The sequence below is a fragment of the Gekko japonicus genome, unplaced genomic scaffold, assembly GCF_001447785.1.
Source record: "Gekko japonicus isolate JY-2015 unplaced genomic scaffold, Gekko_japonicus_V1.1 scaffold1572, whole genome shotgun sequence".
Classification (NCBI taxonomy): Eukaryota; Metazoa; Chordata; class Lepidosauria; order Squamata; family Gekkonidae; genus Gekko; species Gekko japonicus.
In genome coordinates this window covers 180979-206188 of record NW_015163137.1, presented here as the reverse complement: position 1 = coordinate 206188, position 25210 = coordinate 180979, and positions in this window count along the sequence as shown.

The window sequence follows — 25210 nt, the reverse complement described above, 5'->3', positions numbered from 1 at the left end:
TAAAAAATTCCAGTATGACATCATGGGTTGACATGATCCTTTCTCTTCCGGGAATTTCGCTGTGCGTTGCAATACTGGTTGCAATACTAAAAGAAAAAAAATAAAACAAACAAAGCTGCCATTAACGAAGTCAGGATGACTGTGTACACCTCCCCCCTTTACAGATTACACATTTCTCAGTTCTTATATTTCTGAGCAACTCACTGTTTTCACTATTCAATGACTAAATAACTAATGTAATGTATTGATAAGTGCAAATCCCTGGACTTACCAGGGAGCTCTGTTTGTGCTAAGGCTGCCAGGCCCCGGGTCAGGGTGGGGTTTCCCCCACTTTTGCAGGGCCCTTTCTGCCACCCACCAGCTGGCTGGTGGGGGGAACCCCACTCGCATGTGCCCCTGAACTCAACATCATGATGTCATCCAGAAGTGATGTCATTACGTTGCTGATGTTGGGGTTGATGCTCTAGTTTTTGGGCAGAACTCTATGGTAAAATTGAGCTCAAACCATAGAGTTCTGCCCAAAAACTAGAGCATCACCCCCAACTTCGGCAACATATCAGAACGGACCCTGGAGCCCCCCACCAGCAGCCAGGTGGGCCCTGGCAACCCTAGTTTGTGCCCCACGGGGTGGCGACAAAAAAAATGGGGCCAGCTACCATTCACAGGTTGCACTGACTTCATCCAAGGGGCCCACATGGCTTCTTTGGGCCCCTTGTGGCCTTGCTCCCCAGCCAGCCGATTAGAGGACAGTCTTGCAGACCTTGAGGGGTGGCTTGAGCGAGCAGAATTCAGAGGGATAGTTCCCTTCTGGGTTCACTCGCTTGGTATAAAAGTGTTCCCCCAGTGTGCCATCTCCACTCAGCCTTCAGCTGCCTCATCCCGTATTGATAACACAGCAAGATTTATTATGTGTGTAGATTATATCCATCTTTCATCCTGTCTTCCATCCAAGAAGCCCAGAACAACATATATAGTTTTCTTCCATTTCCAGAGGTCATTTCGGGGGGGGAACACGGGGGAACGCAGTTCCCCCGGGTGAGGTGCAGGGGGCGGGGCACATGACGAAGCGCCGCCCACTGCTTCCGGCCACCCCGCTTCCAACCCTCATTCAGCCAGAAGGAGGCAGGAGAAGAGGGAGGGTAAGTTGCTTCCTCCTCGCCTCTCCCCACCCCTGCCTGCCTGGGGCCAGGGAGGGCCTTGGCGGGGCTTCCTCGCACTCCCGCTGGCCTTGCAGGTCCACCGCCGGGTCCCTGATGTCAGGGGGTGTGGCATATGCTAATGAGTTATGCTAATGAGTTCCCCTAGCTCTTTTCCTACAAAACGACCCCTGTCCATTTCATTTTCACAACAACCATGTGAGATGGGCTGGATTATGTGTGTGTGTTTGGCCCAAGGTAACTGAATGAGCTTTTGTGACAGTGTGAGTATCTGAACCCAGGTCTCTGCAATCCGACAATCTCAAGGTTTTTTTTTAATTTGGCCATGTGACCTTGCACGTTTCAAAGAGCAGGCTTTCTTGAATCCTGTCCCTTCTCCCACAACACTCAGATCTCTGAAATGGTGCTGCCGTTGGAATTAATTTCTGCTAGTGGGAGGGCCAAGTTCTTATTTGAAACACATTCTGCATTTGGATGTCAGGAAAGCCTAGCAGTAAGCAATAAAAGAATTGTCTGGCTCACTTAGAATGCCCAAAGGATAGAACTTTTGCCAACTAATTGGTTTTACGATTGGCAAGTTAAATGGAGAAAGGCTGCGATACTTTGTCAGTGTTCTGTATAGATTATTCTGTCCACACGAGGAATGGAACATGTATTGAGTTCTATCAAGTGCATATACTAATAATCATTTCCAAAAGGGAGGGGGGAACCATCTAATGACATCTAGGCAGCAACTGAATATTCAGGGCTCTTTTTGTAGAAAAAGTCCAGCAGGAACTCATTAGCATTAGGCCACCCACAATAGCAGGAATTCATTAGCATATTGGGACACACCCCTGACAGCACAGCTCATTAGCACATTAGGCCACACCCCCATGTTACCAGAAATGTGGTTATCCAGCCACACCCATCTTTTGCTTGTTATTCTGTTTACCTTGTTTGTTGTCAAAACCCAGGGCTTTTTTGGAACCGGAACTCCTTTGCATGTTAGGCCACACACCCCTAATGTAGCCAATCCGAATGAGTTTCTGCTGTTGGGTGTGGCCTGTTATGCTAATGAGTTCCTGCTGGGCGTGGCCAACTTGGGAGCCAGCTGGAACTCTGTTCCTGTGCGTTCCTGCCCAAAAATAGCCCTGCTTCTGGTGCTATGGAAGTAAATTGGACCTCAGAGCAAAATGGGCTTCATATAAACGAGGGTCTCTGGCAGCTGTGGAGAAATGTCTGACCAATTGAACAGCCTACCCACAGATTATGGGCTGGATCCAGCCATCTTTTCTGCTGGTGAAAAAAGAAGGAAGGCCTTCGGCCACCAAAGAAGCTTATGCTGGGATCATAGGGCATGTATAGAGAAAAGCCATGTGAAATGGGGACTGGTGTAAGGAAGAGAATAAATCAAGACTGAGTTTAAAAAGCAGGCTGGATCCAATCCAGTAACTTTTTTACATTGAATCTAATGCTACAGCTGCAATTGACTCTCCAGTGTTGTAGAAAGGAGGGGCACTGGGTGAGATTGAGTGGAAAAACTGGCTGGGAGCATCATGGATTACTGTAACGGGGAGCAGGTTGGATTTAATTTAGGCTTCCTTTTCTCATAATGATTTGATTCATTGTTATGCCTTGAATGTTCAAAGAACTTTACATAGTACAAGAAGATAAATCACATGGAGAAATCCCACCAAATTCTACAAACCCATTTGAAAAATCTGAACATATTCTGGTGTGTGTGTGGGGGGGACGTATTCCACTGAGCTTTAATATAGTAATGATAGAAATGCTGATAATGTATCACAGTATGAATTCATGCTGAGTTCCACCTCAGCATTTCCAAATAGTAGGTAGGTAGAAAATTTATTGTATATGGCCAGAGGCCTTTACAATCGAGAATCGTTAGAGATAAAATGCACTTACAGATATAACAATAAGGTACCGTGTTTCCCCGAAAATAAGACACTGTCTTATATTTATTTTTTCTCAAGACACACTAGGGCTTATACCACAAATGCATAGAAATCCTGCTAGGGCTTATTTTTGGGGTAGGTCTTATTTTCGGGGAAACAGGGTACCTCACTAAAATATAGCAATATATTTCCAAATAGTGCACAATTTGTTGCCTAGATCCAACTTTTTTCTTCTTTTCAGTATTTTATCTCCTAGATTTTTATTCTAATGTTCACCCCTCGCAGACTCCCACTCATGATATTGGTTACATTTCAAAACCTTGTAGTTCCTTTTATTTCTATGCTTGACTCTGTTCCATTTCCTCTTTCTGATCACTGTCATATTCAGAAAAATCTCTTGTAATCAATTCCATTGTCTCCTTCAGTTTTTAACCCTTTTTGAAACCTTCATTCAACTTTCATTCTTCCTCAACACCTGATCAAATGTGGTAAAGCGGCTCATCTAAAACAACGCATGAGTAGCAGGGTGGATGGTTCACCAGGAGAATCCTGAGATACATAGGCATAATCTTCATGGGGGCGGCGGGGCATCAGCCCCCGCCGAAATTTTCAGGAAGGTGCTCAGCCTCCCCCAGGAGCCACCCTTGCTCCTAGCAAAGCAATGCCTCTGGCCCAGCCCCATCCCCCCCCCGGGAAATTGGAAAGTCTACACCCTTGCTGAGATATCCTCAGCACCTGGAACAGACATTTGGTCCCATAGCCTTTTTGTGGAGAGGCTGTGGGTCAGTGGAAGAGCCTCTGCTTTGCATGCAGAAGGTCTCAGGTTCAATCCCTGGCATCTCTAGGTGAAAAGAGCAGGAAGCAGGTGAGAGCTCTACCTGAGACCCTGCTACCAGTCTGAGTAGACAATACTGAACTTGATGGACCTATGGTCTGATTCAGTGTAAAGTAGCTTCATCTATGTTCAAGTATGTTTATATAGTGATCAAATGAGACCTCTCTTCCATTGTTCATTACTGGGAAAGCTGGTTGCATCTCAGCACTATGACAGCCCCAACACTTACCTGAGAGTCATGGCTGGTGCTTTATCACAACTGGCTGAAATCAACTCCTACTGTTCTGTCCAGCCATAATGATAGTCATTTTCTCAGGTTTCTCAGTCATATCTTCAGAACCAACAACAGTAGCAATATGTTGGCTGAGAGAGGGTTCAGAAGAATGAGGGACGTGATGACATTTTCTTCATTCCACTCCCTTTGTTCTTATTTGTCTCCGGTGTTCTGTTGTTTTCATTCATGAGTCAGAGCCTTTGGATGGTTGTGACATGATGCAAATCTCCCTCTGTGTGATTTCCCTTATTAGAAATTCATGCTTTTGTTCTCTTCATCTGCTTTTTCTCTCCCTCTGTTCTCTCACTAATCTTTCCATCTGCCTTACCATGATTTCTGCTTGGTTGTTGGATTGCTGTATCAAATCCAGTATTCAGAAGACCGAATACCTTGTATTTCCACCCCTAAACCTTTACTTTCTCTCAGCAATATCACTCTGTAGTTTTCTCAGCAGGTTAACAGCTTGGGCTTTACTGTTTGATTCCTCTTCTTTTTCACAACTCACATCACTGTTTTAGCTGTCTGTCATTCCCCTCCGATATTTCTAAAAATTGTCCTTATCCACTGATTCAACCAAAACGTTCCCACAGACTTTCATCCTGCCTGTTCCTCATTGATCATTTTCATATTTTCTCTGTCTTCCTTTCAGCAACAATACATTATTTCCCCTTTCAATTCTTCTGCTCACTTAATTTTTTATTTTGTCATGCTTTAATCATGTTACACCTCACTGAGTGGTTCACATGTAACCTATCTCATACGTTACGATGGTTAGGAATGAGCCTTGGAGTCAGTCACATGATCCCTCTTCTCCTGGCTCACAATTAATTGCATCCTCTCTAATACAGTCTCTGGATTTCTGTCACCTCCAAAATAGAATATTATGGTCTGCACCTCCAAACTAAGATCACAGATTGAAGTTAGTTTTGAGTCCACATTTGGCAGGAGAACAGATGCTAACTGTCATGAGTGCTGCTGAGGATCAGCTCCCGGCCCCAGCAGAAGTCCTGAGTACTGCTGAGGATGAGCTCCTGGCTCCGGAAGAATCTACACCTGACCCCAATGAAGCCGCAGAGCCCGCTCCGGCAACAGCTGGGGTGGAACAGCGAACGTCAGACAGCCTCCCTGATTCACCTCCACCAGTGACCCGTTTGTGGGATCAGCACCGCTGGGACTTGGCATCCTGGCGGCGAGAGGCGCGCCTGCACAGCAGGCAGTTCCTCAGCCCTGAGTTCTAACAGGAGCCAGGAAACACACGTTGGCCGCTAATTGACAACAGCCCCAGAGGGCTATTTAGCACCTCCCTCTCTGTTGATCCCTTGTGCCAGCAGCTAGTCAGCTTGATGACGCTCTGCACCCACCTCACCCGTGTTCCTGATTCCTGTTTCCCGCTTTGAACTCTCGGCTCCTCGACTCCGGCTCTGACGACAACGCTCTTGATTTGTGCCCTGGACTCTGGTGTTTTGGCTCCTGACCCCCTGGACTCTGGCTTGACGACTATGTTTGCGGTTTGTGCTTTGGACTTGGTGTTTTGGTTTCTCGACCTCTCAGCTTTCAACCTCGGACTGGACCCGGACTATCCTTCTCTCGCCCTGCCTGCACTCCAGCCCGTGACACTAACATTGGTCAGGTGAAAACTATGGCTCTTGCCATGCAGTTAAGGAGTAATTGATGTCAGGTCTCCCAGTTAAGACACTCTCCACAACATACTTAAGCAGTGGTAGTTTATTTAGATATGCTTACTTTTGGAAACATGTTCTGTGTCAGAACTGAGAAAAAGCACAAAAAATCCTCAGTTACAGGTCACTATGGCAACTCTGACAGATATACAGCACCTTATCTACATCCTAGCATGGCAGAAGAGTCTCCAAGTTCAGCTCCCAGGGGAACTGGCGTTGGAGCACATCTTAAAGAAATGGTTATGGCTTCTACAAGCATTCACTCCCAACTCCCCATGCACTCCCCTCAGGAATTCCCTCCCCCCAATATTAGGACAAGCAGAGAAGTGAATAGTAAAGAAATGAAACTGAAGCTTGACAACTAATTGATACTGCAATACAGGAGAAGAAGGATTGTTTGGAAGAGTTGAAACATGTGTGAGATAACCCTATAGTTCTCTTCACTGGAGACCTGGTTATTATCTCACAGGCAGCCGAGTTGCTCACCACCGCTCTAAATGGCAGTGGGAGGGGAAAAAATCAATGTCAGCTGTGTCGCTATGTCACATCCATGCAAACCCCAAAGTGATGCAGGGTAGCTCTAGGAATCTGCAGGAACTCTATGGGAGAACCACAAAATTTATGGTGACCCCTAGAGCTAACCTATATGGATTTTCCCTGGAAGTGACATAGAAGCTCAGAGCTCGTGTTGCCCCCTTATGTCCACACCCCCAACTCCAATATATGGTGAGAGGCTTATAATTTTGCAAAACACTGATCATAGAATGAGCCGCACCACTTCAGACTGCAAGCAGAGGATCATGGGAGATCATATTTTGGAATGCTTCCCTACATGAGAAGCCACCTAATTAAAAAATGAGCAAAAATAAGAGGGCAGAAGCTTTCTCCTTGTTGTGCTAGTTTTCTGTTTTCAGGGAGGTTTGTTATTTTTAAGGACATTTCAAAGCCAGAATCCACCACACAGTCTGAGGAAGTGCTACAGTCCCCCCATTACCTCAGATTTCTACCACCTCACTTTCCAGTATATGAAAACCACACATCAGACCTCTTTGGGTAACTTCTCCATATTCATTTCTCTCTTCTCTTTTCCTCAGCCCCTTCATTAATCAAATACTAATCTCACTGAACTCTCTCTCCTGTTGTTTATTTCTTGTTTGCATACCCCACATGCATGAAACTCTCTCCCCTTATTTGTCTTGCCTCTGTCCTTTTAAAAAGAAACTCTTTTAAACTCTCCTTGGTTTTCCCCTTGCATTTTCCTCTTGCTGTTCTATTTTGACTCTCTTGATTCTTCTTTTCATATGTTTAGGTTAGTCATTGTACAGATTTCTTTAACACCACCCAGTAAGACTCATGTTTTCCTTCACCCATCCATATTTTCTTCTTCCTTTTTCTTTAGGTGAATGATGAGTCTGTCAGCAAGGGACTGTGTATTTTTTCCCTTAATGTACAGCACCTAGCATACTTTAGGATGTTTTATAAAGAACAAATCAGCACCCTTTCTGACATATGCACACCAGCCATGGTCATAAAATGTCTGATTTCCATGCCAAAATGGAGGGCCGTTTAGGTCCCATGCTATTGATTTGATACACAGCATATGAAATAGTGTCACATGGTTACAAATCTGTACAAAAGCACTAAGCATGACATGTCTTTTAAAAGCAAACAGCTAAACTTCTTTTACAGTGCAAATAGATAGGGGGGGCTACAACATGATTGTGAGTCAGCGTTTTTAGCAATGTTGGGGATATTTAAGATGTTAAATGGGAGTCCTAACCAGCCCCAGACAGGCCTTGCTGCAACCCTCCCCAAGCTCCTAGGATAGGAAGCACCCCAACAACCAACCACCCAAGCAAGCCCCCAGGCAGCCCTCCTCAGTGTGGGGAAGATCAACGGTGACATCGCAGAGACCGGCCACAAAGCATCCCTGACTTACCCAGATTCACCTGGGGACCAAAGAAGTGGCAGCACAGGTGAGTGAGCAAGACCCCAGCCACGAGAGCCATCGGGCCAGGTGGTGGGATCCAGGCCGCCCTGCTCCTTTGGGCCGATGGAGCAGATGATGGAGAAGGGGCCACAGGAAGGAGCATACGGCCCATAGCAGATCCACCTCTGCCTGACACTGAGCATTGGGACTTATATCCAGGAGTTGGGCAAGCCAGGGGATGGGCAGGGGGTGGTGCAAGGGGCAGGGTGATAGGGGAGCCAGGCTATAACAGGGAGCCAGCCTGACGGGCCAGGGAGGATATGGCTGGAGGCTCCGAGGCAGCCAGAGAGAAGGGATGGAGATCCAGCAGGTCGGAGAGGAGGGCCGGTGAAGGAACTGCCTCCCCTGACTGTTTCTGAAACCAAGGGGGGGGAGAACAGGGCCAGGACCCCCGTGGTGGCAACAGGAGGAGGGGCCAGCCCGGGGGTAGAGGCGGCGGCATGACATTGGGGTCTGGAGTTTCAGATGCTAGGTGGGGTCTGGAGTTCTTCTGGAATCACCACTGATATCCAGACAACTGTGATCAGTTCCTCTGGGGGAAATGGCAGCTTTGGAGGGTGGGCTGGGCTATAGGGCATCAAATCCCCGTTGAGCTCCTTTTGCAGGTTCTGGCCTCCACAAGCACTGCCCCCAAATCTCCAGGAATTCCCCAAGCAATTCTAGTGCTAAGTAAGTGCTGCGGGTTCTTCCGCGGCTGTAATAGCCGCTGCGGCAGGACTGGCGCGGCCCGCGCCGAGCCTTGGGGTGCACTCAAGAGACCAGAGCAGTGGGAACCAGCTGAGATACGGGAACGTCCCTATTACAGAGACCCTGGGCAAAGGAGGGCGGGCACGGGTCAAGAACAGAGGGGCTTTACCTTGGAGCGGCGACGGTATCAAGGTCATTACCGAGGGGCTGGAGGAGGCAGGCTCGTCCGAGGTACACCCCGAGCTTTCCAGAATTAAGGCTCAACCAAGAAAAGGTGTTAGGGAAAACACGTGTATCAGGGGGAGCAGTTGAAGCCGGGTTGGAGGGAACACAAGGTGTTTTGAATGAATGTAATAGAATGTAACCTGTAATAAAAAGAGGAAACGGAAAACACCGGGGAGGATGATGGAGGAGATTGTGGGGCTGAGGCACAGAGAGACGGAGAAGCCCCTACCAGTCGATCTTCCTTCCGGAGGTGAGGTACGGTGTGTGCCTAAACACCCGGCCCCCTCAATCTGAGGTGTTGTTTCCGAGCTTGAGAAATTCTACCCAGAGACTGGTGATTTTGCGTGGAGAAGCACCACAGATCCCGACAGTAAGAAAAAAAAATAGTGATGAGGAGGAGGACCCAGGACTATAAATTAAGAAAAGAGGAAATGGTAAATCTGAGCTAGATCTATTTAATCAGACGTAAATCCCACTGAATTCAGTGAATCCTGCTCCATGTAATTCTGCACAGTACCACAGACTCTGATGGAATTATCATGTTGCATCGAGACAAGGCACCTACTGCACATCCCTGTTAACTTGGGGGGGGGGGAATCATTCGAGCAGGGACAGAGCTATGCAACTAAGGATTGCTCTGTGAGTTCCTCATTATCTCTTTGCAACCCTTGCATATAGATTTTGATACATTTACAGTTCTTTGTGCTGATTTGTGTCTTGTCCCTCGCTTATCCTTATCAAAGTGCACATGTGCATTGATAGAATGCTGCAAGAAAGCAACCTGGGTGCAATTTTATGTACAAGATCCTTTGTATGGTTTTTTACTGCTACATTCATTTGGTAAGAACTATACCAGAATGATATTGATGGAATCGTTTATAAAATCACATCAAGACTACATTAAAATGGTCACGTTTGATCAGTGTTCAAGTATGCACTGGTTACAGAGAGGCGGGAGGAAGAGAGATCAAATGAACAGAAGGAAGCAAATACTGTGGGGAAATGCATATGTTCCAATTTTAGGAAATCTCTTAGTTAAACTGGAATTGAATGAAAGGCAGAGTGGGGAAAAAAGTATAACACAGGAAAGGAATGGGAGAAATGCTCTTATGCCCAAAGGACATCACCTTTGTCCTCTTCTGGTTTGCTTCTGAACGTATAGAGCTGGCCACAGAATGCAAAATTCATTGGACCCTGGTAAGATCCAAGGAGGCAGTTCTTGACGTTTTTAGGGCACGCTCAGCCGAAAGATATTTTGTTAGCTATATTGTGGGTGAGGGGAACACAGTTTCAGTCGCAGTCCTTTGAAAGACCAGAACGCTTGCCAAGTATCTGTAATCGAAAGATTTACTTGAGGGTTTTTACCACCAAGCTCCTAAACCATACTGTCTCAGCTTTCTTCAGCCTGTGCTATTTCATGCCTTTTATGGTAAAGCATAATACTGCGAACATATGGAGTATCTGAACTCCTGCCAAAAGTTTAAATGACAAGGTTAAAAATATAGAGGCATGCAAGGATCTTACCCCCCCCTCCTCCTCCTCCTTTATTGTATGGCTCTGAAAGGCAGAGCCAAAGCAGACACTAAATCAGAACTTATAGCTTGTTTAGCCATTAGCTTTATGGATGTATAGAGTGTTGGAGGTACTTTCATCTAATAAGATGGAAACAGTTATTCTCAGTTAACAAAACAATCAGACCATTATAAAGAATCCCTTGCATGGGAGGGGAACTAGGAAGTCTGGAGGCAACTCTAAGGGTTGTAGAAGCTTCCAAATAGTGCATGTTGTTGGGGGGGGGGTTTGCCCCACTTCACTTTCTGGCCTCATATTTAGCATGAAGGATGGTATCCATTGGGAAATCTCTACCAAGTAGGAGTCAGTGTTTTGTGTGTTCAGCTTCTTTGATATTGCTGCATTTTCAGACCCTGTAGAGTCAAGAAGGTTAAAAGAACAGATGAGGGTGTTGTAATGAACTAGACATATTTCAGAAATTTCTCTCTACAGAAATGTATCCCACCTCATCCAGGTTCTTACCTTTCAGCTGCTTGTTTGCACTTGGAATAATGATTTCTGTGTCTTGGGGGGTTGGAGTTCAAACTGGACTTCCTTACTCACAATGTCCCAGGTGCCCACTTTGGGTTGGATCTGCCCAACTTTTGCAGTCTGTCTCACCTACACCCCCCGCCCCGCAATGCAGGCCCTGTTCCCCATGACATGTCCATAGCCTTTTTGGTGGTCAAAAGGGCCCCTTGCTCCATTTTCACCAGTAGAAAAGCTGGTTGGATCCAGCCTATTGCTGGTTGCTTGACTAAGCCAGTTAGGTGTAGTGGTTAAGTGCGTGGACTCTAATCTGGGAGAACCGGGTTTGATTCCCCACTCCTCCACTTGCACCTGGCTGGATGACCTTGGGCAAGCCATAATTCTGGCACAGCTGTTTTTGAAAAAAGAGCAGTTTCTGTCAGAGTTCTCTCAGCCTCACCTACCTCACAGGGTGTCTGTTGTGGGGAGGGGAAGGGAAAGGAGTTTGTAAGCCACTCTGAGACACCTTTGGGTAGTGAAGGGCGGGGTATGAATCCAATCGCCTCCACTGGTCCGACTCTTCGCGACCCCATGGACGAGCTCTCTCCAGGCCTTCCGGTCTTCTGCCGTCCTCTGAAGTTGGCTCAACTTCCTGTTCGTTGCATCTATGACACTGTCTAACCATCTCATCCTTTGCCGTCCCCGTCTTCTTTGACCTTCAATCTTTCCCAGCATCAGGGTCTTCTCCAGTGAGTGCTCCCTTCTCATTTGGTGGCCAAAGTATTTGAGCTTCAGTTTCATTATCTGGCCTTCCAGGGAACAGTCAGGGTTAATTTCTTTTAGGATTGACTGATTTGATTTTCTTGCAGTCCAAGGGGTTCTCAAGAGTCTTCTCCAGCACCATACTTTAAAAGAATCTATTCTTCGGCGCTCGGCCTTCCTTATAGTCCAACTCTCGCAGCCATACATGACTACTGGGAATACCATTGCTTTGACCATGTGGACCTTTGTTGGCAGGGTGATGTCTCTACTTTTTATCATGCTGTTTAGGTTCGCCATCGCTTTCCTCCCAAGGAGCAGGCGTCTTTTAATTTCATGGCTGCTGTCACAGTCTGCGGTGATCTGGGATCCCAGGAATGTGAAGTCTGTCACTACTTCCACGACTTCCCCTTCTATTTGCCAAGGAGTGATGGGGCCGGATGCCATGATCTTAGTTTTTTTGATGTTGAGCTTCAAGCCCACTTTTGCGCTCTCCTCTTTTACTCTGAGCAAGAGGCTCTTTAGGTCTTCTTCACTTTCTGCCATTAGAGTGGTATTGTCTGCATATCTGAGGTTGTTGATCTTTTCCCCAGCAATCTTAATTCCCGCTTGTGATTCATCCAGGCCAGCATTTCGCATGATGTACTCTGCATATATATTAAATAAGCAATTCTCTCCCATAGGGAACATCAAAATGCTTCTGCCCTTTCCATACAAATCCTCACAAGCTAGTTCTCACATTGGCATGCCTTTCATGGGAATGGCCCTCATTTCAGGAACATTTACCAGATTCAAGCCCAGATATGTGATCCGTTCCCCACTCACGTTACTGGGTTAGGTGAGCAGCTGTGATTAGATAGGCGTCTCTGAAGCTCTGCACTGGGGATGTGGCTTCTCATATGACCCTTAAGAACCAGCAGGAGTGTCAACTCTGAGCTGGGAAATTCCTGGGGATTTGGGGGAGCCTGGAGAGGGAAGGGCTTGGGAGGGGACAGACCTCAGCAGGGATGTGATGTCATAGAGTCCACCTGCTGAAAATGGCATCTCTTCCATTAAACCAAACAGCTGAGGGCAGGGAGCTCTCCACCACTCAGCTGTTTTTTGTGAAGAGCAGAAAGCAGGGGGGTTTTCCTGCTCTTCATGAACCACCAAGAACTGCACAAAAATTCATGGATGTTCATGGCGGTTCTTCAGTCTGCAAATTTTCCTTCACGAACCACAAGCCAGCCAAAATTCATGAAGTTCGGTCATTTCCTTGCATTTCTCTCCATATGGCTCCTTGGTTTCCAGTGGGGTGACGGTGTTATCTCAGGAGAGACGGCTAAGAGATTGTTATTTGAGAACATTTTCTTTCCTAAACAAACTTGGTGACTGAGAGCCAGCTCCTTATAAATGATAGTGAATGTTGTAAAACAACTGCCAGCCAAATAAACCATTTGCTCTCATAAAATCTACATTCCTTCCATTAATGCATGGGTTATTATAAGGCTATGCAAATACGCTAAATTAATCATGTTGGCAGAATGCCTCTCTCGCCTACATTCCAACCTACAGCAGAGTTATCTGGGAGAGAAAATGCTACTCAGGAGCCTATCATAAAGCTCTTGTCATCATCCTGTCTGGATTAGTCCCCTTTGGGGAGACTAGAAACCTGGAATCTAAGATTATCTACCCAGGGTTTACTTGGATCTCAGCCAGTTGGTCTGTTTCTGGCAATGTAGTTGCCATGTAATTATATTACAGGGGTTTGCCTTGGCTAAATCAGACTTCAGCTACACAGAAAAGGATTTTCACCATATGATATGGATATGTGCTCCCCTATCACTTCCTCCAGAAGTCATGTACTCTCCTTCTTTGGAAATGTTTAAGCAGAGGCCAGGTGGCCATCTGACAGCAATGCTGATTCTTTGAATTTAGGCAGATCAAGAGAGAGAGGCCACAAAAGGGATGAGCCCGTGCTCGGCTCTCGTGGCCCTTTCTTACATGCCCAGGGTAATGCTGATTGCCACTTTGGGGTCAAGAAGGAATTTTCCTCCAGGCCAGATTGGCCAGAGATCCTGGAGGGTTGCCCCCCCTTCCTCTGGGCATAGAGCAGGGGTCACTGAGGGGTAGTTGTGAATTTCCTGTGTGGTACAGGGAGTTGGATTTGATGACCCTTAGGGTCTCTTCTAGCTCTGTGTTTCTAACTGAATCCAGGAATCTATTCCTAAAATTGGAAGTCTCTTTTCTGTAGTTCGAACTGTTCAATGGAAATGAATTAAAGAAAAGGCTTCCTGCCCAAATGCTGGTGGATAAGGCGTACTCTTCACAGTCTACCAAGAGAGTAGCTATTTATATTTACAGCCATAAAGGCTTGCATTATGTTCTGTTGGCTTTCCAAGCTTTGATTGAACAAAGAATGACTGGCCACATACCAACCAGAGTCCCAGTCCAAGATCCACACCAAAGCCCATTACATGCCTAATACTGAGAAAAGGATGTGGCTTGGTGACAGAACATCTGCTAGACATGCAGAAGGTCCAAGGTTCAATCCCCACCATCTCCTGCTAAAAGAATCAGGTAGTAGAGGATGTGAAAGACCTCTACGTGGAGAGCCACTGCCAGTCCGAGCAGACATTACTGACCTTGATGGGCCAATGGTCAGATTCAGTAGAAGGTACCTTCATGTGTTCGAATGCTCACCAGACCAAATACATCACAATCATGCAGGATACAATTAATCTTGCTAGTTATTGCCTTGAGGATCTCAGGTCATGGGAGATGCCAAAGCTAGAAAAGACTGGGTCTGGTCAATCCGTCTATGGGAGACCTGCTGAGAATTCCACTTAAGCCATCTTGAATTCCATGCTGGAAGAAAAATATGATATAAATGTTATCTAAAGCCAAATCAGAATATGTAACCAATGCAAACACTGTGACATTGCTAAATTATATGGTAACTGTGGCAATACCTTCCTGAAACTGCTTGTGCTGTGATCTTTGTTAGGAATTGCTTCTTTACACAGTAGGTGTAGAACTCACTAGCACAGGCTCTAAAAAGGAATAATCATGGATGATAGGTCTGCCAATGGCTGCCCTGATGGCTAAATGGAATGTGTGTATGTGTGTTCAGAGGCAGTGTGTCTCTAAATTCTTGTTGCTAGGGCAACAGCAGTGGGAGGTGTTAGTGTGTGTGTGTTGTCTGTAGACCATCAAAAGGCATTTGGTTGGCCACTCTGAAACACAGGATGGTGGACTAAACCGTATTTGGTCTGACCCCACCAGTCTCTTCTTGTATTTGTATGTTTTGTTTTCACAGCTTTTCAGTTTTGGAAGTATAGTCCATTCTTATTATGATTCTGCAATTAACACATAGTAAAGTTGTTATAAAACAAACCATAAAGTCAAAATATGGTCAACAGCAAGGGACAAAAGAAGACAGACTAGACTGCCATCTTGAGACCTGAGCTACCTAAGATTGTTGTGATTCTGTTTTTAGGTCTAACTGCTTTGTGCCAGACTTGTGCTTTAAGGAGCCCTTCAGAACCACTTCTTGATGAAGAATGCCCCGGTTGCTAAATAGATGGTGTATGAATTCTTTTTTTTTTAAGTTCCCCAGAATTTATTCCTCTCTGTGCCAATTCGCTCACTACAATATTAGTTGAGTTGCCATGAATAAAATATGCCACGTCTGAGAACAAGAGAAAAAGAAGACAGAAAGAAGACCAAAAGAATATAGAAGAGTTCTTGGCCGTCATTGTTGTTGGAACTCCTGGGAATCCTTTGTATAACTTGGCAAGCATGTAGTCGGAAATATAACTTGGAAAAAAAATCATGCTGTGTGAAATTCTAAATATAGGTTGCCTTCACACTTCTAGCTCAAATGTCGGCCAATGTGACTCTTCCTGCCATTCATAATATTACAACCATCGATGTGATAACCTATTGCATCTGGAAATACAGGAGATGGTGGGAGGCAGGGGAGGTGAAGACCCATATACTGTGATATCACTGTGTAGATATCTCCCATGTGGGCTGAAAACTGGCAGTCATCACTATGGCATCTATATACCTGACCCAAAACATTATGTTGTTTGTCTGGACTGCTATGTGATGTCTTGAGAAGACTCACAACTAATCCAGTTGTGAAGAAATGAGGGAAATGCAGGGTCAGGTTAACTAGGATCAATCTAATTGGTGGCTCAGGGGGGGAGGGGAGATCAATATTCTTGGCAAAGAAGAAAGAAAGGGAAATGTGAGAAATTGAGTAGAAAGAGGGTACAAGAACAAGGGTGAAGAAAGGAGGAGAGATTTGGCAGCACACTAAGAAGCAAGAATCTGATTGAAGGGCAGGGGTGTGCTCTGACAAAAATCTCAATATTTTGGAACTGGGATCCACAGGGGGGTTGCTGTGATTGCTGATTTTTGGTTTGGACATTACCGGTTTGGGATTCAAATTGGTGGGGTTTTTTCAGGTTCCAGAGTTTTGGGAGCATTATTCTCAATGGGGAATGTATTCATGGGTCTGGGACAAATGTTTATAAAGTTTCCACAGAACATAGCCCGTCTAATCTAAAGATCCCTTGGGTTTTAAGCAAATTGAACAAAAGGATCTGATTTTACTGACCCCCAAAGTAGCTGCCTCTCTGCACAATGGCACTTTTCTTTACTGATTCTGGGGAAGGGCAGAATAGCAACAGTTTAGCAGGAGAGCCATCTCCCGAAGCCTTCTCCGATCATTTTAGAGCCGTCCTACAGCGCTTCAATGCAGCCAGCCTTAAAGTAAAGAGAGAAAAGTGTCTCCTTGGGGTCCCCAGCATTGAGTTCCTGGGATTCCAAGTCAATGCCCATGGAATCCACCCCAAACCGGAAAAAATAGCAGCCATCGTCAATGCACACCCTCCTCCAAGCCTGAGCTGCAGGATTTCCTCGGCCTGCTCAACTTCTATCACTCATTCCTCCCCCACAAAGTGGCCATGGCTGAGCCCCTACACCGTCTCTTGGACAAACACGTGCAGTGGAAGTGGGGACTACCTCAGGCCCCAACGTTCTGGGCTGTTAGAGACTTACTGATTTCCAATGCTGTCCTGGCCTGTGATGCATCGCCCTATGGGGTGGCCAACAGTCACAAGGTCCCGGGAGCATATTACCCGTGCACCTTGTCAGCGGCAGAGCGCAACTATGCCCAGATAGACAAGGAAGCGCAGGCGATCATGACAGGGGTGTGTAAATTTCATGACTACCTGTACAGCCGCCCCTTCACGGTCCTCATGGATCACAAACTGCTGCTAAGCCTCCTTACCCCCAACCATCAGACACCCCAGATGTTGTCGCCCAGGGTGCTGTGGTGGTCTATCTTTCTCACTGGCTACCAGTACACCCTGCTGCACAGGCCAGGCAAGGCGATGGGACATGCTGACACCCTCAGCCACCTTCCACTGCCCATCTGTAACCCAGCCTCGGCCTCTGCACACCAGATCCTGCTGCTGGAAGACCTGCCTGACCAGCCAGTACAGGTGCCAGAAGTTTCCAAACACACCAGGAAGGACCGCGTCCTCTGCCATGTTCGAGGCTGGGTGGGAAGGGGCTGGCCCACAGCATGTGTGGGCCCAGAGTTCGCAGCGTTCTCTTCCTGCCAGGAAGAACTGTCCACCCATAAAGGCTGCATCTTGTGGAGCAGCCAGGTAGTCATCCCTAGCCCTCTGTGCAGACACATACTCACCGCTCTGCACGGAACCCACCCAGGAATTGTGCGCATGAAAGCCTTGGCATGCAGCTACGTATGGTGGCCGGGCATGGACGGGGAGATAGGAGACCTGGTCAAACAATGCCAAACATGCCAGGAAACAAGGGCAGCCCCTCCCAGGGCTCCAGTGTGACAGTGGGAATCTTTGCACAAACCATGGGCTCATCTCCACCTGGATTTTGCGGGCCCATTCCAGGGACAGACTTTCTTTATTCTTGTGGATTCTTACTCGAAGTGACTAGAGGTGGTCCCCATCTCCTTTACGTCATCTAGAGCCACAAGCAAAGCCATGTGGAAGATCTTCAGCACCCATGGCATCCCCAACACTCTGGTGTCGGACAATGGAACTGCATTTATGTCTGCAGAATTCCTGGAGTTTATGCAGTATTACGGAATTAGACATGTCCACTCCGCTCCATTCCACCCGGCAACCAATGGACAGGTGGAGCAGATGGTGCAAACTACCAAGGAGGCGCTGCACCGGATAATCCAAGGGGACTGGGACTACAGGCTGGCCACCTTCTTGTTTGGCCAATGGATGACCCCACACACTGCCACAGGATGCTGCCTCGCTGAACTCTTAATGGGCTGGTGACTGATGACCAGGCTGGATCGACTCCACCCGGACCAGGCACCCGACCACAAACCCAAGCCCGGTAAACCAGGAGGCAATCCGGGGATTTTATCTGGAGGATCCAGTGTACACCCAAAACTATGCACAGGGCAAACCCTGGATCCCCACCTGGGTGGTTAGAGTAATGGGACCACTCTCATACAAGGTCTCAACAGAAGATGGCCAGCTCATCTGGAGGCACATAGATCAACTGTGCCATCGCCTGCTGCCCATCCACGACCAGGAGGTACAGGACGCCAAGGACAGCGAGGTGGAGCCAGACCTGGAAGAACCCACGCTAGGGCCAGCAGAGTCCGACACAGCCTCAGTGCCTGCTCCAAGTTCTGTCCCAGGGCCCAGCACCGGTCTGGCCCCAGCACCCAGGACCTCACTGACCGCCACCTCTGAGCTACCACACCCTGGGCCAACCACACCGAACTGCACCCTGTCGGAGGCATGCCGCTCCATGAGAGAATGGTGGCACCCAGAGTACTTGCGGGACGTTGTATGCTAGTACTTTGGAATTAAGGAGGGAGTGGTGTTATGTATTAAGATGGCTGCGACTGTTGGCCACGCGGTCTACTGGACTCACATACCTTCGGGTCTAGAACAATAGCCACTGCGGATCCTAGCGAGGACCAATGGGAACATACGAATATAAGCTGGCCTCGTACCTATCATTACCTGGGCCATGTATATAGAACCTATCACAGGAATTGGGGGGGGGGGGGTTGGGGGTAAGTGTGTGCACGAATATAAGCCAGCCTCGCACCAGTTAAGTTATCTCTTTTTGTTCTGATGTAATCAATAAATGTGAGCTGATTTCACTATGCTATTCCTGGAACTCCACTACTTTTCACTTCTACTGCTCAATGGTAAGCACTAAAACATGAACAATTAAATGAATTTTTCAGGGAGCTGTGGTTTTGTGTTTGCGTGTACGTGTGTAATGCTGAAGAATCCCAGATTTGTATAACCCTCCCAGAATATCAGAGTAACAACCCCAAACAGCAGTGCTGGGGTATATTTTTGGTTTAGGGATTCCAGAATGCACACTTATTTTGAAAGAGGAGTCACAAAGACAGAAAGCTGAGGTGCAGGAGGCAGCTAAATGAACTAGGGATCACACAGAGTCGATAGGGCAAAAGGGACAAAAGTGTTACACTTACTGTTTATGGGGAAAGGGAGTATTGGTAAAAAAAATTGGGCTGATAGGGTAATAGCAACCTGAAGGCCCAAGAACTTATGAAAGGAGAGCCGAATTGCACATACTGGTTTCAGCACTTCAGTATTCAAAACAAATTGGTTAGATCCTGCCAGTTTTTCTACTGGTGAAAAAGGAAGGAAGGGTCCTTGAGGGGAGCCTTGGCGAGTAGATAAAATGGGAACCACTCCTTAGAGAGGGTGGGCACACCAACTCCCCTGTGGGAAGGTGTTAGCTGTCGGTTGGGACGTCCTGCTCCAGGATCAGAAAGGTGGAAGAAACTACTCGGCTACTAAAATCCCTGCAGTGGGATGCTCCGGCCAGGCAGTGGCAGTGTGGCGATACGACATACGGTTCCTGAAGCCCCAACGTCATCAAGCCGGTCGACGCAGCCATTTGGGACATGACTGATCCAAGCCAGAAGACGTTTCCACCGTGCAGTTATGGCGTGTGCAATTAAAAATAAATTATATGTTGTCTTTCCTATCCCCTATGAACATTGTTAGTCCCCTGTCTAAAAAGTGTAACTGTAAATCACTTTGAGCCCACTTGTGGGGAAAGCAATTAATAAAATCGAAATCGAACTGGGCAAGACAGAGCAAACAAACTGGCTGGGTCCAACCCACTGTCTCTTAATTATTTGCCACCTTCGAATCCATCAATGCCATGCCATACAAAATTCAGTGGTAACTTTCTTCAAAGATTGCTTTGAATCATTCTTAGGATGGCAGTTTAACTTTAAAGGTATCTACTTGGAGACACGTCCCACTTTGGGCAGTGACAATTGCTTCCAAGTAATTACTCTTTAGGATTGCAGGCATAGGGACTCATCAGCAAGCTCTAAACATAACACCAGTTTTGCCAGTTACAATGAGATATGTTTATGAATACTTAAAAACAGACCCTGGCCTTAGTGTGTATCCTTGGAAATAGGTAATTGCTTCAATTAATCTAGTTCAGGGGAGATCTTTGGTTTCTTCCCTCTCCCCCATTTTTTAATGGCACTGCAGGTATTTTGCTCATTAAACTGTTTGCCACTTACCTGCAGGGACTCGTGTCTCACTTAGGAATAAAAATTCCCTGACCTTGAAGTGCTTTTAGCTGCAACCTCTGCAAAAAGTAGTTTTAGATGTCAGAGAAGAAGGAAATTAAGAAGAAGAAGAAGAAGAAATAGACACTTTGATCAAATATAAATTAAACAGTTATTTCGCTGCAAAATACCTCAGGTGAACCTCCCTGTATGCCATCTCCCATCCTGGCATTGAGGGTAATTGCCATCCATGAAACCATAGGCAATTGAGTATACTGTGAACACAACATTACAATTAAGGGTTGGATCCAACTATTTTTTCTGCCATTCAAAAGGACCCCTTTGACCATCCACAAAGGCTATGTTGAGGATTGTAGAACCTGCATGTACAAAACCCATGTAGGTAAGGCGGGCAATTGTGTGAGCTTCAGGGGGGAAAGCTGTCTGGATTGAACCTTAAATAGATTGGGTTGGAATCAGACTTTTTTGTCACTCAGTCTTCTTTGATGCCTCTGGCTATGGAGGTTCCCCTTCGTTGCCATGGATAATAGCCAATTATGGATTTACCCTCCATCAATCTGTCTAATCCCCCTTTTAATGTCATCTGAGCTCATGGATGCTCATGGATTGTTCAATGGTGATCCTTGCACCCTATGAAGAAATTGTGGTTCAGCTGGAGAAATGAACACACAGCTGTCTGAACAGACGTTCTCTGTGAATTTAAGGCATCTCCCACTCCTAAGTGGGCTTGAGCAGGGGAATTTGCAGTAGACATTGTCCTTAGAATTTAGAACCCTGAAGGCAGTTTTGGGTATACAGATGTATATGAAATTCTTGATCCTAATACGAGGCTATGCTTCTACAAGAGCAATCAGAAATTCTTGAATAGATTTACTGTAGCCTTCTAGCTGGGAGGTGAAGCATTGAAACAGTCATGACCTTAGAAGTGTACTAATTGCCCAGGCACACAGACTGCCATGGATGGAGAACTGGCTCCCTTGTTGCAGCTAGTATGCAAATTTCACATGTTTTTTCCTTGGCCATTGATGAATTCTTCTGTTTCAGCCCGTCTGTACTGCAACTGGTTTGCATAATGATTTTTTTCCTGGGGAGCAAAGCTAGTGTGGTTAAGATCTAGGGTCTTCAAGTTCCATCCTATACTCAGGAAAATGGCACAAGGTGGAGGCAGAAGCCTATCTCAACCCTGCATCGGTGTCATTCCAAAATGTCAGTGAGTCCCCATGGTGGACTCGGGGATGCCAAAAGGTGTAGTCCAGCCATACGATGGACTTAGAAGGGTGTAACTCTAAATTGGACTGGCAGTGGGAGGAACCAGTTCAAATTTCCTTTTGCCATAAGGAGTGAGGGACCTTTCTGACATCTATCACTTTAATCTAAGCCTTAATTCTTAATTCTTAGCCTTAATCTAAGGAACTCCACTCTGGTGCTTTATTTTGACAACAACTGTTTGAAGCATGATAGACAGGGAGAGAGTATGTGGTCCAAGGTAACTCAGTGAGCTTATGTGGGGGGTTGAGACCGTTTCCCTAACTCATGCAAGCATCTAAAGTGATGTGAACATTTTGATTTCTTCACTATAAAAAACATAAGAAGTACACCGCTGTATTTTGCATGTTATGTAGATAAAGAATGGCTGTTTTCAAATATCTGAGTTTTTAAGTTTAACTAACTGTTTTTGAGTTGGGTCCAGGCAACAGCTGCATGTAAAAACATTGTTTTAAACAAAATGCAACAAGTACAGATTGTCAAGAAAACCTTGCTGTATCTACCTTCCAGTTAAATTTTTAGATTTTACAAATATTAAATACGCTTAGAGAAAGAGACAGATCTTGGGGTTATTTAATCGCTATACTCAAGTGAATTGAAGAATATGCTTATCCTGATTTATGAATGTGGGTTTTTTCCCTCCTCCAAACCTGCAAAATGTGTAGAATTACAGTGACACACGAAATGTATCCCAAAGCAAATTAAAGTACTTAGAAAATAATAAAATACAAAAGAAGTGAGTAATTACCATCTGATTATAATTGAAAGCATGAGTTGTCTCAGTATCCTTCAAAATGTTTAAATGTATTAATCACATCAGTCATTGGTGGTTCTGTGAGAAGCTTGCTACAGTTCTCCATGCCTTTTATGAGAAAATGGGCTCTTGACTTCAGTGTGGGTTTTTTATCTTGATTTGGGATGTTAAAGAATACAGCATATTATTGGAGGGGAAAAAATGGTTTTAAACAGCTATGTCGATTTAGCCAGTGCCTCACCTGAAATTGAGACTTGTTTCTATAACTGAAGAAAAAAAAACTTGCTGGATTGGTTTGAGGGACCATCAAGTCTAGCTTCCTGTTTCTGATAGTGGTCCAGTAGATATGGCCAGGAAACCAGCAGAAAGGTCAGAGCCGCCTCCCATTATTGCCTCTGAAGACTATGGATTGGTTTAGTCAAGCTGGCTAGAAACCATCAATCAACTTGTCTTCCACAAATGTGTCTCTTTGTCTTTGAAAGGCATCTAAGCCAGTGGCCATCATAGTAATTTATGGCAGGAAATTTCATTGATTAATTTAGCACTGTTTTTGAGAACTACTTCTGTCCTGAATCAACTGCCCATCAATTTCAGTTGGAGCCCTCAGTTCTATGGAAAAGCAGAAAAAGTCCTATCATTGTTTTAGTCCCTTCATACATAACTCTGTAAGCCTCTCTCATGTTTACCCCTTAACTGTGAACCCTACGAATAAGGGGGATGAAGGCAACAGCTCTCTTCTGTGGTTCGTTAGTCGGACTTGACTGTGCAACTGAACAACAACAACCAGCATCTGGTGGTAAGTGGTATGCTGCCTCTCAGGGGTCATTTCGTAGAAAAAGAGCTAGGGGAACTCATTAGCATAACTCATTAGCATATGCCACACCCCCTGACATCAGGGGCTTGGCAGTGGACCTGCAAGGCCAGCGGGAGTGCGAGGAAGCCCCGCCAAGGCCCTCCCTGGCCCCAGGCAGGCAGGGGTGGGGAGAGGCGGGGAGGAAGCAACTTACCCTCCCTCTTCTCCTGCCTCCTCCTGGCTGAATGAGGGCTGGAAGCAGGGCGGCCGGAAGCAGGGGGCGGGGCTCTACCTCTGCTGCCTCTGAACACGGAGGTTCCATATGGCTGTTGTCATAGGCCTGTCTTCCTCATTACACTTCAAATACTGCTCAGTTTGAATTGTGGACAAATCTTTGGGATGCTTGATTTAAGGGGGGAAAAAAGGGCAGTTCAAGCCATTCAAGGGTAAATGTTGCAGGCATAAAATGGAGGAGGGGGGAATCATGTTCACCACCCTGAACTGCTTGGAGAAAAAAATGGGGATAAGAATGTGATATAGAGCTTGGATTTTCAAGAGCAGAGCCCACACATGCTGTACAACTATTCTTAGACTGCTGTATGAACACAGCCCCGACCTGAATGGCCCAGGCTAGCCCAATCTCATCAGATCTCACAAGCTAAGCATGGTTGGCCCTGACTATTTATTTATTCATTTATTTATTTCATTACATTTATACCCCGCCCTCCCCGCAAGCCGGCTCAGGGCGGCTGTAAATGGATGGGATGGGAGACCACCAAGGAAGTATGGGGTTGCTACACAGAGGTAGGCAATGGCAAACCACCTCTGTTCATCTCTTGCCTTGAAGGCCCTGTGGATTCATTATAAGTTGGCTCTTACAAACCTTCCTGTAAGCAGGGAATGCACTCTCTGAACCACTTCTGGTTAAATATTCCATGAAATCATTCCGAACAACAATTCCATGCTTGATCTAAGCAAAGAGGAGCCCCGTGGCACCACAAGAAGAAACGGGCCAATTTCTCCTCGTGGTGCCATGGGGCTCCTCTTTGCTTAGATCAAGCATAGACTTGGTGTTTGGAACGATTTTATGGAATCATTAACCAGAAGTGGTTCAGAGGGTGCATTCCCTGCTTATAGGAAGGTTTGTAAAAAAACCCAACTCTTTTATTCCAGAAAGGCTGAGGCTGCCGTTCAATGAATTATCATCAGCTGGGCTATATAAAACAGTCTGCTGACTCTGGTTGTGTCTTTATGTACATGCAGTTTCATATTTTGTGATTTGTAATGCGTTTCCCCCCCCCCGCCTGTTGGCACATTGGTGCTCCAGAGAAAGGGGAGGGATTTGAAAACCTTCTTTCAAAAATAGCCACTGGGGAGAGAAAGGAGAGAGAAAGCCAGTCATTAAAAATGTAATCTTTCCCTGGGAGCAAGCTCCATGTAGACCTGAGTAGGAATCAGAGTAGAGCTTTTTAGGTCTGGTGTGTTAATGTCTACGACAAGGACATTTTGTTTTGTTCTGTGTTAATAATATGAGCTCCATCAGTGGCTATTAGTAACAAGGTATAGATAGGAACTCTCTGTCTGGGGCAAGAAATGCTCTGTATTCTTGGTGCTGGGGGGGGCAACAATGGGAGGGCTGTCCTGGCCCCACTGGTGGACCTCCTGATGGCACCTGGTATGGCCACTGTGTGATGGAGTGTTGGACTGGATGGGCCATTGGCCTGATCCAACGTTGGCTTCTCTTATGTTCTTATGCCAGAAGTAAACCCAGTCCTGCCCTCAGTCAGTGTGAACACCATTTTTGCCTCCACCCCTTGTAAAATGGAACACCGGCTTTTGCCCCACATCCTTGGGGGCCTGGTCATGAGGGGGGCTGCTTATTTAAACCTATTCCACTTAACTATTGCAGGCCTTTCCTGCAGTAGTTCCTTGTCTCCTCTGAGGCAATTTGGTCACTTCAGGGCTGAGCAGGAGTTATTTGGGCTCTTTACAAATTTGCCCAAGGAGTGTTTTGTATCTGTTTGCTTGGGGAGGTGGATGTTAAATACACAAGACTGAGCATGGCAACCAGAGGGAGGGTTGGGTGGCAGGAACATGGGGGCATGTGTTATTGCCAATATTTCTATATCACGTTTGGGTACAACCCAGAAGTGACAATGGGTTGTGCTAGGAATTGTCAGAAACTCTATGGTAAAATCAGAAGTGACACATCAAAACAGAGGCCAGTGGCATCTTAAAAAAATTATTTTTCTCCTGCCACCACTCAGAGGACTAGTGGATA